Source organism: Diplotaxodon limnothrissa, linkage group LG6 (assembly GCF_057381915.1).
Source record: "Diplotaxodon limnothrissa isolate DT_005_m linkage group LG6, D_limnothrissa_male_GT1.1, whole genome shotgun sequence".
NCBI lineage: Eukaryota > Metazoa > Chordata > Actinopteri > Cichliformes > Cichlidae > Diplotaxodon > Diplotaxodon limnothrissa.
The window spans coordinates 36,982,215-36,994,619 of NC_140601.1; positions in this window are offsets into that span (position 1 = coordinate 36,982,215).

Sequence of the window (12,405 nt, forward strand, 5' to 3'; positions counted from 1 at the left end):
CTGACTGCACTGCTGATGAAAGTGTTTAAGGTTTTAACTGTGACTGTTTTTCTCCCATGTTGCTGCTCCAATGAGGCCTCTCCTCTCCAGCATCGCTGATATGAAAATTGTATGAACATTTATAACAGTGGTACAAAAGCGGAACATAATTTCTTTTTTCTCTACATCAGCCTTTACTGTAATAGGAAGAGGATTTTGTTCTGCCCACCTTTTGTCTTTGTGGAAGTATTAACGCACCATTTCTCTTTCTGTCTTTTTCCTGTTCCACTTCAGAGCACTGTGTTTCATTTCCACAATCCACCTCCCAAGTAACGTTGTAACTCTAATGCAGTGTCTTATTTTGAGAAATGTGTGTTCTGCTCTTGGTTTCTCTCATTGTGTTTTTTCTCACATGCTTGTGTATTCTCTTCTTGTCTGTCTTTCTATTCCACAATCACAAGGCCTGACAGAGTTTGAGAAATATTGATAGAAGTCTTGAAAATATGGATGAAATTTCAAATAGATGTGACAGATGGAGCGAGTGCTGTACACATCACGCATTTTATTTCATATGAAAAGACAACATTAATTCTAGTTGTGTGTCTGTTTCCCTGTCCAACAGCTCATTTCCACCCTTCACTTTTTAACTGCCTTAAACCTTTGTTGGACACCAGAAGATTAAAAACCTGTAGCTGCACCATGTTATATGTTAATGATCTGACACTGACTGTATTCAAATTCAATATGTTGAATAAAAAATGCTGTCAACTTTAGTTTGACCTGTGCTGTTTCCTCATCCATTTGCTAGAAGGTCACTTCTTAGATTGGCTTTTCTAGTAGAAGACATTTCAAAATGTGATGGTTAGAAGTCAAAATACATTGGATGCAAATATAGTAAGTATGACTTTCATTTTCGGTTATTATTCATATTTGGTTTATTTTCTGTAAGTCACTCACATTGGTCAGATCTCACACGAGAACAATGATATTTACACTTAATTGGGATAAGTTTTCCACTCTCACTTCATCAGATATTTACTGTAGTTTGGTTAAATTTACTGATAAAAACTGTAATTTGGTTTAGGAGATTTCAGATTTCATTCTTTCCTTGTCATTGTGTCAGGGAAGGAAATGTCAGAGAATAAAAAATACAAACAAATAAAAATCTGTATGGACTTGGTTTGTTGTTAAAGCCAGTAGTCTAATGTATGCTGTTAGAAATGTCATCAGAACTTAAACTAAAATCACACCGCCTTCACGCTGTGATTGACGAGCTCTGGGAATTTTGAGCTGGATTTGAGCTGTACTTCCATGTTCACAACAGAGTACAACAATATACAAACCCTTACAGGAGACACTCTCTCTGTGCCTGCTGACATTTCACCCCTACTTGCACATTGGCCTATCAAATCACGTGTAACACCATGTTTGCCTGCTGAATTAGTTGGGCAACACAAAACACAAAGTACCTTTTTTCTATTATGACCCCACCTGCAGTTTAAATAATGTAAAATGCCTTCATGCCTGACAGTAACTCATTTACACAAATATTATTTACACCCATGTACATTAGTATGTCATATGTTACCTTGCAGGTAAAGGTATAATATAACCACAAGCTGTGAAAATATGTCCAAACATCATTTTACACTGAGTCTTTCATAACCTTCATATCATAACCAAGGCTTTACTTTACAGAACAGGATTCAGCTGCCTGTCCAGACTTCTTCTGAGCTGAAAACTGACAGCAGGAGCTTTGCACTTCAGGGTAAAAGTAATAGAAGCACTCAACGTAAGAGAGCGGAGGTGAAAAACAGTGGGTTTTCTTTGCTTTTGTAGATGGGATGGCTGACATTCTCAAGCAGAGCCCTGACAGTATAACATAAAAGGAGGTTTTCTGTACTCAGAAAGGGGGCAGGCAAGGTTGACAGAAAGTGGCCCAAGTATTTTTATACATTTCAAAAGTTGCTACAGTGACACTAATGTGGTGAACATTTTCTCAAACTTGTTTTCTTCATGTTTTGATCAAACAGTGCCAGAAGACAGCAGTCTTCTGTGTCTCTGTGAAAAATACATATTCAGACCAATTTTCTCTTTAAGACTTGATTATTTTTATTCTGTATCACTGCTGATATAAAGCAAACCACTGTGACATTTTTTGTGCATATCCACACACAAATACACAATTACTTGAGTTAAAACCCTTTTTAAAACTTAGCTCAAACCGTAAGTGAATCCACATGCAGGATCACATCCTGTTAATGGACATTCTGATTGTTGTGTATTAGAGTGCACCTCCTTCCTCAGCCTGAAAAAAGAGAAAAGCTGCTTTTCTAATACACTAATGTGCTTTTGTTCTGCTGAGGGTGTGCGTGTATGTGTGTGTTGCTGACAGCATATGCCTAAATTTGTGAACAACATCTGGCAACAAAAAGGTAATATCAGGTAAAAATAACATAACCAGCTAACAACCAGGAGCCTCTGAAGACAGCGTGCGCAGTCACTCTTAGTGCGCTACAACATGAATGAACACACACACTGACACACACACACATAATAGACAACGATAAGATTTAACTGGCCCAAATTCTTTATCTCAGCAAAAGTGAAGCACTGAAGTCCTGAAGTCAGCACATCAGCAATGCTGTGAGTCTGCTCTGGTGGACAGTTATCGACAAAACACATATTTACTCTGCCTCTCTGGTTTGTGTGTTTTTGTGCGTGCGCCTATGTGTGTTTAAGCAATACCTATATGTGGTTGACTGGAGCATGACGGTGACAGACGTGTGATAAACAAAAACAAGGATGGAGCAGGCCAGCAGTCATTCTATAGATTTCGACTGTGTAATGTAATGATGCTCAGTGCAATTTAATAAATGTGCTGTAAATGGAAATGTAATGAAGTGGTCATGTTTTAGGATTTTATTAGTGAATATGAAAACTTTTACTCTTCAGTATGTTTAAGTATTGTGTGTTGTTGCCCAGCGTGGAACTCAGTCAGAGTAGAGCTTCTACTCCTCAATAACAAAAGGCCCTTGAGGCCTGGAGTTGCATACCCACACACTAGAGCAGGAGTGTCGAACTCCAGACCTCGAGGGACGGTGTCCTGCAGGTTTTAGATGTGTCCTTGATCCAGCACAGCTGATTTAAATGGTTAAATGACCTCCTCAACATGTCTTGAAGTTCTCCAAAGGCCTGGTTATGAACTAATCATTTAATTCAGGTGTGCTGACCCAAGGTGAGATCTAAAACCTGCAGGACACTGGCCCTCGAGACCTGGAGTTCAACACCCCTGCACTAGAGGCAGTTTTGGAACATAACTAGGATGCCTCTTGGATGCCTCCTCGGTTAGGTCTTCTGGGCATGTCCAACTGGGAATATACTCTGGGGTAGGCTCAGGACACACTTGAGAGATTATGTCTCTTGGCTGGCTTGGGAATGCCTTACTGTCCCTCGGAGGAGTGGCTGGGGACAAGGAGGTCACGGTATCACTGCTTAGACCAGGGGTAGGCAACTTCAGGCCTCGAATGTCGGTGTCTTGCAGGTTTTAGATCTCACTCTGGGTCAATACACCTGAATCAAATGATTAGTTCATTACCAGGCCTCTGGAGAACTCCAAGACATGTTGAGGAGGTCATTTAGCCATTTAAATCATCTGTCATCTGGATCAAGGACACATCTAAAACCTGCAGGACACTGGCCCTCGAGGCCTGGAGTTGCCTACCTCTGGATTAGACTGTTGCCCCTGCAACCTGGATCTGGATAAGTGGCAGAAAATGGAAACAAATCAATAGAAAAGAAGAGGGTATTGTATTGTGGTTAAAAAGCAACAACCAAACAAATAGATGAATTCAGTGTAATTTTGTATTCTTACTTAATATTTAACTTTGGGTTTCTGTTTCACTGGTGTTTTAAACTTTAGATGTTTTTCTTTGTGGAGCCTTTGAATCCCTGTTTTTTTTTATTCCAGTGTATTGTGAGTTTATGTGATTGTGATTGCCATTCCTGAAACCTGTCTTCTCCTCTTGTTTATTGCAGCATCTCTTATCCTCTCTGGTACAGTTCCTTTGTGTAGCCCTGTGGATTTTGTGCTTAGCGTTTTGACTTTGTTTTGGATTTTGTGTTTTTGATCCTTCAGCCTAAATGAAATGGCTTGCCTTTCAAAAGATTTTATCATTTACACAGTCTGCAAAACCATTACAGCAAGAGTAAAAAGCACGTTAGGCTACATATTTCATAAGAAAGCAGACAAGTCTTGCCTACACAAATCTGAGGGCTGTAAGTGCCATTTAAAAGTTCATTGTGGATTTTGAGGTTGCAGAGATGCTCTTTTTAGCTCCACATTAACTGACTGCATGACATTTGCATCCAGATTTAGTGGAATCCTGTCTACTCTCTATCCCCGTAGATGTTCCTGTACCACTGGTAATAACACAACACCACATGCAAACATCTTTTCAACACACTTCTTTTTTTTTTTTTTTTTTTAAAGATTTTATTACCTTTTTCCTAAATATGCCTTAATGCTTACATAAATTTGTCCACACCTATTTTTTTTTCCAGAACATCTGTGGCTTATCCAGATGATTGGCATGAAATGCAGTAACTGTGTAAACTGTGCCTGGGAGACTGGTGCTGTTTCATTTTTATAGTTTTTCTGGAGTTTTAGTGTTTGGTCGGCTGTGCTTCCTTCTTTGTCTTTGTTTTTGGTTCCTTTTTATGACTTTTTTTCACATTTCTTGAGGGCTAAACTATGATGCAAGATTCGTAGTTTAGTGAGCTATGTCAAACTTAAAGCCAGAGCCTTCAGTATCATGAAAGCATCTCTCATTTCTGGCTAAATAACCGTAGTAGCCTATGCTGATGCTGGAAGGGTCACATTTTTACTGATTCTTTTATTTCCAGCATGTTTTAAGCAATATAAATTCTCTGTCAGGGGAATGAGTTTTATATGTGCAATTTGTTAGACTGTACCTCGCTAACATCACAAATGATGCCCAGCCGTAAAGTTACAGCACTGCTAACTGTGAATCTCTTTTAGACTGCTGGAACTGCAGCTTCTAAAGCGCAGAACACACACCAAGAACACCGCTTCAGTCAGGATAACTATTATCATGTTGGTTTGGCAACAGACCAAAACTAATCTGAAATAAAGACAGGACTCTGAGCATGTGATCTAACATCTGGATCAGGCAAAAATAGGATAGGGCTAAGATAGTTAAGAATACGTCTTTGAAAACAATAAAGAATTGCAGAGATTTCCATTGCGTTATACACCAGCATATCTTCAGCTGTTATGGCGCCTGATTTTTGTGTTTCCCTTAATATAACTAAACATTTCTTTCATGAAATGATGCAGAAGAGAAACAAACTGATGCACAACGAGTCACCAGAATGCAGGAAATGAAGGGTCTGATGCTCAAAATTTCCCTGGGGGAGAAACCGTAGATGTCATTTATACAAAAACATCTATTTGTAGAAATTTAAATATGAAAACAGTTCAGATGAATGAATTTCATTTGATGTAACTACTCTGGAGCTTAATAAGGCCAACACGCAATGTTGACATACATATTTTATGTATTTTATGTATTAGAAAAGAAATTATACAGAATGAGACATTTTTAACTGTAATTATGAATTATTATACATACATGACATGGATGATATGAGCTGAATTCTTCCTTGAACTTCACTTCCTGCTATTGCTCTGACTTCTTAACAGAATCACTATTTTTAACAGACCAGCACTTTCCCAGGACAGTGCCTTTTATCCGAACTGATTCCATGTCTTTCGTTTCATGCCATTCTCCATCAGCCACTGCTCACCCTATCCCATCTTCGCTGGCAGAGCTGGCCTGAGCTGTCCTGAGCTAGCCCACAGCAGATTTAAGTGAAGCCAGCTTTTCAGATCAGCAGTTTTTTTTTGTCCAGCACACACACCCATACACGCCAAGCCTTTTGTCCATTTTTTTATTTGGTAAGATGCATTTCTCACAACAGCAACATAAAATTGCAACAATATTTTCAGTATTTAAACATGCAAGGAATTTACTTTATGGTATCTTATACAAATCACACCTGTGGCTACCTGAAGGATCTGTTGACTGTTACTGGCAGCTTACTATTACTACTTACTTAGTACCTATTACTTAACACAAACTTTAAGCAATGCTGTTATTCTATAGTTAAAATTTAAATTAATATTTTTTTGTATATTTTCTCTTTCCGCCTTTCTTATCCAGGACATCTCTTGAAAAAAAATCTCCAGCATTTACTTTTACCTGCTTCATCATCTCATCTATGATGAGGTGTCTCAAAGCATGCAGTGACCAGCATATTTCCACTTCTATGCCGTGTGATGTTTGGCAGTATTAGCTGAGGTCTACATCACGGTGGAAAATCTGTCTCCCTCTGTTGCCAAAGTTTCCTCCGGTTGCTCTCCTAAATAAGCACGGTTTGTCAGGCCCCCTTGTAGTCATGCAGAGGGCTTGTTCTGCTCTGTCTACCTGCACTAGTGCCTGTAGGCGGAAACGCCGCTGCTCCTTTACACACACTCCACCAAACTTGGACACATGCCAGACTCCATCTTTGTGGCCAATTCCTTCTCTCTGTTTTCTCCCTGTCTCTTCTACTTCCATTTATTAACCTCCATTCCTCTTCTCCCCCTCCTCCTTATCCTCCCCTCTCTCTATTTCTGCTCTGAGCCCTCCTCCACCCTTTTTCATTCTTTTGTAAATTGCGTGTGGAGAAATAGGAACTAAAAATACACCGGTGATAAACCCAATTATCTGTCCTTTTTCACGCTACACGCCCAAATCGCTAAGAACATGGGACAAGCTGTGTGCCAGAAACCAGCCTTCAGCGTGAATTCCTGTGTTTGCACGCTTGCACCTGTATGTTGTGCTGTTCAGCAAACTAATTTAACAATTTGGCTTTACTGCTGTGGAGCTGCAAATCAACTGGTCACACTTAAGAAAATGAAACAGTCAGTACTGCTAGAATTATTAATTTTGCAGTACACAAGTGCAGCATATTCTACAATTTAGTGCAAATGTTAGCTGGAGAACAGCCAGCACAATCAACTTGTGCCAGTGCAACAACATCCTAAGCTTGATGGCTTAAGTCAGCTTGTCGCACCGGATAACCCGCTTCCAGCAGCGCACAATATTTGATCGGCCTATGTGTCAGCTTGCATGCTTGTGGTTGTGCATGTGAGTATGGTTGTGCTGGCTGGAGATGACCAAAAGGACACAAACACAGAAAACACCCCACTGAGCAGTAAATTCATGGTGAAAACTGGACGCCCAGTTGTTCTGTGTTAGAACAAATGCCAGAGCATAATCGGAATATTTAAAAGACATATCCATCGTGATACTTCACAGTCTGCATCTCTGTACTTGGCAGCCAAGTTTTAATTTTAGCTTTCCGGTTCATTTTGGATAACCAGCACATATGAAAACATCCCCAGTGTTGACAGTACATTTGAGCTCTAATTATACTCCTATCCCCTTTTGCAGCCACAGCGATGAATAAAAGATACCCAGCTCTGCAGTTGGTAATGAGTGCCGTGCTGTTAGACAGCACTTATGATGTACTAACAGAGGTTTGAGCTTGTTTAAGCATTCCTCTTGCCTGTGGCTTGAGTACAAGTGAGTGTCAGATACTTTTTTCTTCGCAATCACAAGCTGTAACATTCAAATTGTTGGCCAACTGGTGAGCTGCCACACTTATTTCAAACTTGTTCCAATCAGTTTACATTCTCTGAACTGTTATCCCATCACACAAAGACGTGTGTGTGTGTTTACGCGTGCCCACTTGAAGAGTATCACACTGTGGAAAGAATATCACTTTTCAATTGGAAAGCTCAGTTTTTACATGGATAAACTGGGGCAAAAATGACTGCCCTTAATTTGATTCACTGCAATTACGCTCAGTATATGCAACCCCCTTTTTTTTGACATAATGTACCAGACCACATGACATTTTACTGTCCTTGGGGAAATTAGTTTTGCAAAAACAGCACAAAACCACAGGAGTATGAACATGTTTCTGTCCAGCAAACGTTTGGCTCCAGCATACAGTATGACTTCTGCAGATGGCATGAAGTCTCCCTATGCAGGTCTATTACACACCACACAGCTACATAACAGCACACTCACCATGTAAAGCTCTACATCTGTGTAAGTCAATCAAATGACTGAAGACAAATGAACAGATGTTCGTTTGTAGGTATGTGTAGGTGTATGCATTAAGCCTTTAATCTTTTATTCGAATATGAGATTGCTTTCATTGGCACTGGTAGTGAAATTTGATTAAGATGCAGCCAGTTGTTTTGATAGATTACAGGTAAACATCTTCTTAAAACCGCTTGATGTAGTTGAACATTTGTATATTTATTTTATACGTTTCAGATAAAACAGGATGCAAAAGATTGCATGAATAATTTTTTTTTTAAAAATCGGTTAGAAATAATTAAGGATAACAACCATGAACAAGTTTGTTCACGCGGCATTTTTTGGTTTTATTTCATTTACACAGCAGCAGTGTGGAAGTCTGTTTCAGCAGTAGGAAATGTTCTGTTTGCACACAAGAAGTAACTTAATTCAGCTTTAACACAATTTCATGGGAAACCGCTAAATAATGGGGCTTTTTAAAAATTGCACAGAATATTTCAGCACTGTGATTTCAGTCTCAACAAAATCTACTTTAGTCTACATTCTGTATCTCTCTATATTCTGATTCTGATTATATAAAGAGATAATTAAGGAATGCAGAAAAAATTGCTGAACATAATATAAAAAAAGGGTTCACTTTCAAGAAATTCTTTTTTAATTCTTATTTAATATTTGTACATACATTTACTGACACTTTATTTGGTACACCTTACTAGTACCAGGTTGGAGCCCCTGCCTTTGCCTTCTGAACTGCCTTTAATTTGAAAAGGTACTGAAATGGTTCCTCAGAGATTTTGTTCGATGTTGACATGATACTATCACACAGTTGCTGCTGATTTGTTTTCTCCACATATAGCTCCACCATATTCCTAAAGTGCTCAATTCGATGGAGGTCTGGTGAATCTGGAGGCTATTTAAATGCACTGTCATGTTCAAGAAACCAGTTTGAGATCATTTGAACTTTATGACCACAGTGTGCCCATCTTCTGATGGTTATTTCCAGAAGGATAATGTGCCATGTCACAAAATGTACCCATCTTCTGAGTATTGAAGCAGGCTGTGGTATTTAAATGACATTAATATGACATTAAGGGAGACAAAGTGTGTCAAGAAAATATCCCCCACACCATTAACATCACTGGCCGCTTGAACCATTGGTACAAACTAGGATAGAGTCAAAATTTCATGTTATTTAGGGCAAATTCTTACCACACCGTCTGAACGTCTCAGCAGAAACTGAGACTCATCAGACCAAGCAATGTTTTTCCAATCTTCTACCATCCAATTTTGGTGAGGCCATGTAAAAACCCTCAATTTCCTTCTCTTAGCTAACATGAGTGGCACATGGCTATACCAAGTGGTTATTTTTCTATAAGGTTGAAGCAGTCTTGCAATTCTCCTCTGATCTCTGACATCAATAAGTAATTTTTGCTCAATAAACTCCACTCACTGGATATTTGTTTTTGTTGGACCATCCTGTATAAACCCTAAAGATGGCAAGAAAAGCCCAGTCGATCAGGAGTTTCTGACATACTACCCCCAGCCCATCAGACAACAACACACAAACCTCATTTAGAGTCACTTACATCTCATTTCTCATTCTGATGCTTGCTTTGAACTGCAGTAGGTTGTCATGACTATACCTACATACTTAAATGCTTTGAGTTGCTGTGACTGGCTGACTAGTTATTTCCCTTAACAAGTATTCGGACAAGTATACCTAACTAAGTGTCCAATGAGTCAGTAAATCTATGGATAGGCCACAGTTCTTATCTTCTTATATATTGTTAGATGCAAATATTTGATCAGAACTTCTTGTACTTTTGTGATACAAGTGTACCTAACAAACTGGCAAACCGATATAAAACAGCACAATTGCAGAACTGTTGATGTGGAAATAAAAAAAAGAAGCCATATTGCTATAATAGTTCAGACACATGAAAAGAAGAGTAACTTCACGTAGTGCATATAAAAGATTTTGGATAGTCCAAAATGTAAACAATTTTCCACTTTTAATCATTTTTTAACTGACTCACTGCATCTATTGCATTACAACATCACAATGTACATGTGTTATGCATTATTTTAGCATGCAGGCCATTGCAGGAAAGGCTATTGCTGTTTCTTTAGCAGAACTGAACTTCTTAGAAACTGTACTCTCTGCAGCCCTGACCTCTTTACTGTACCATACTATACTGCTCTTTCTTTCTCACAATATAGGGAAGACATGATATCCACCTCCCTGCGTCTGGGCAGCTTCCAGAAACTCTGATCATCTCTGCTCCATTAAACCCACCTCTGCAAGACGACCACGCCAGAGAGAGTAGAAAAGGGCAATCCAGATTTCATTACTTAGGGTTGAAAATAAAAGCACTTTTCTCAGGTTGAAGGGATTTGGCGCAGATATGTGAATGTGAATAATTCAACATGGTCTAAAAGTTGTAGCGAGGGAGATAGATATTTTTGTGTTATGTTTCACTGGAGGAAGAGAGATGGCACCAGTGTACGTTATATGAATGAGAGCAAGTGCAGAGGAAAAAAGCACGAGGTGAAAGGAGATGGGTGAATGAGAGAAGTAAAGAAAATCAAGTATGGTAAGAGGACTGAGGGAGAAGAAAAGCATGAAGGGAAGGCCAGAAAATGACTGATTGAAAGTTGATGAATTGAGATGGTGACTGAAAGAGAGGAAGTGAAAATGGATGGATGACGCTGAGCGGACACAAGAGGATGACACTAATGGCTTGTAGACGTCTGCATCCAGCTTTTAGGAAACACATGAATTAAACATTGCCTTGGGCAGAACACTGGAACAAGCTGTGGTGCGTCACGCTAAACAATCCTGGCAGAAACACTGACTCGCACCTAGTTCCTCCTCCAAACTGCTTCACTAATAAGACTGGCGAAGACAAGCGTGTCATGACGCCACACTGTGAGCTCAGCAGTTGTCAGATGGTGACACCAGCAACAGCAAAAGCACATTATCCCCGTTGTGCTTATTCTCTTTTTCTTCATCTGTCCTTTTTTATGTGGAGCTTGTCTGGAGGGATTAGACTCAGTAAACTCCTTCCAACTGCAGAAGAAAGCAAAAGAAGGAGAATTGCACAGTGTTTTGACAACTGCTTGTGTTGAAATGAAGGGATACTGACTGCTGTGACAGCTCCCAAATAGGAAAGTCATTGTTTAGAATTTTAACACTATTAATGATATGATATGGCCTCGGGGTGAGAGGCTGGTCCTGACAAAGTGTGTTTATGTGTTTGCATAAGCAATAACTTAGGCATGCACCTGTGATTTATGGACTTGCAGATTATTTAGATCACATGGATGAGTTTGACTAAAAGGGAGGACACAATTTTAAACATGTTACACATGGGTCATCTCTAGTTTTGCTTTAGAAGGTAACTGTGTCTTGCAAACTCACCTCTCTGTAATTTTGGGTTAAATAAAGTAATATTAATAAACTTTTTGATCTATACATTGGCTCAATAGTTTTTTGTTAATAAAGACTTTTGGTTTGGTACTCAATAGCCTACAGCCACATATCAATACAAAAACCTTGACCAAAAGATCTTGCTTTTAAAATGTCAGAAGGTCAAAGGGCATTAAAAGTTTACACATTATAACACACGTGCAGTCTGTTTTGAAATCATATTAAACTACGAGCATTAAGCATGCTCTGATACTAAAACAGAACTGCTGCTTTAAGGGCCCTTAAAGCTACAAAAGACTCCAGATCTTTTTAATATTACTCATCATCCTTTAAAGGGTAACTTATTTCTTATCACAAACAACCAAACAAACAAAAAGGTAAGTTTTTAGTTATTTCTTTAAAAGTAAGGTAGAAAAGACTGTCCTGACAGCCAGTGACGGTGTCCTCTGAGCAAACGACACATCTTAGTAGGATATACTTTCAGTATATTTGGGGCTGATGTGGAAATGATGCTCTACTTTAAGTCAAACTATATTTCATTCTGTCTATATATTGACTGAAGGAAGCATCTGTTCGCCATTGTGTGTTTGTGTCTGTGTCCCCAAGCAGGTGTGGACAGCTCGCGTGTGCAGCACCCGGACACGTCTCAGAGTCATGTGTCACTCCCTTTCTCGCCACTCACCTTAGGCTTTTGTGTCGGCTCAGTTCACTTCAGCACTGCTCCGCTAAGCCTCCTCTCCTTAATGACTTTCTTTGATGACGTCAAACCAAGCGTGTAAAATCATGGGCTAAAATTAAACTTAATCAGCGCTGGTAAAC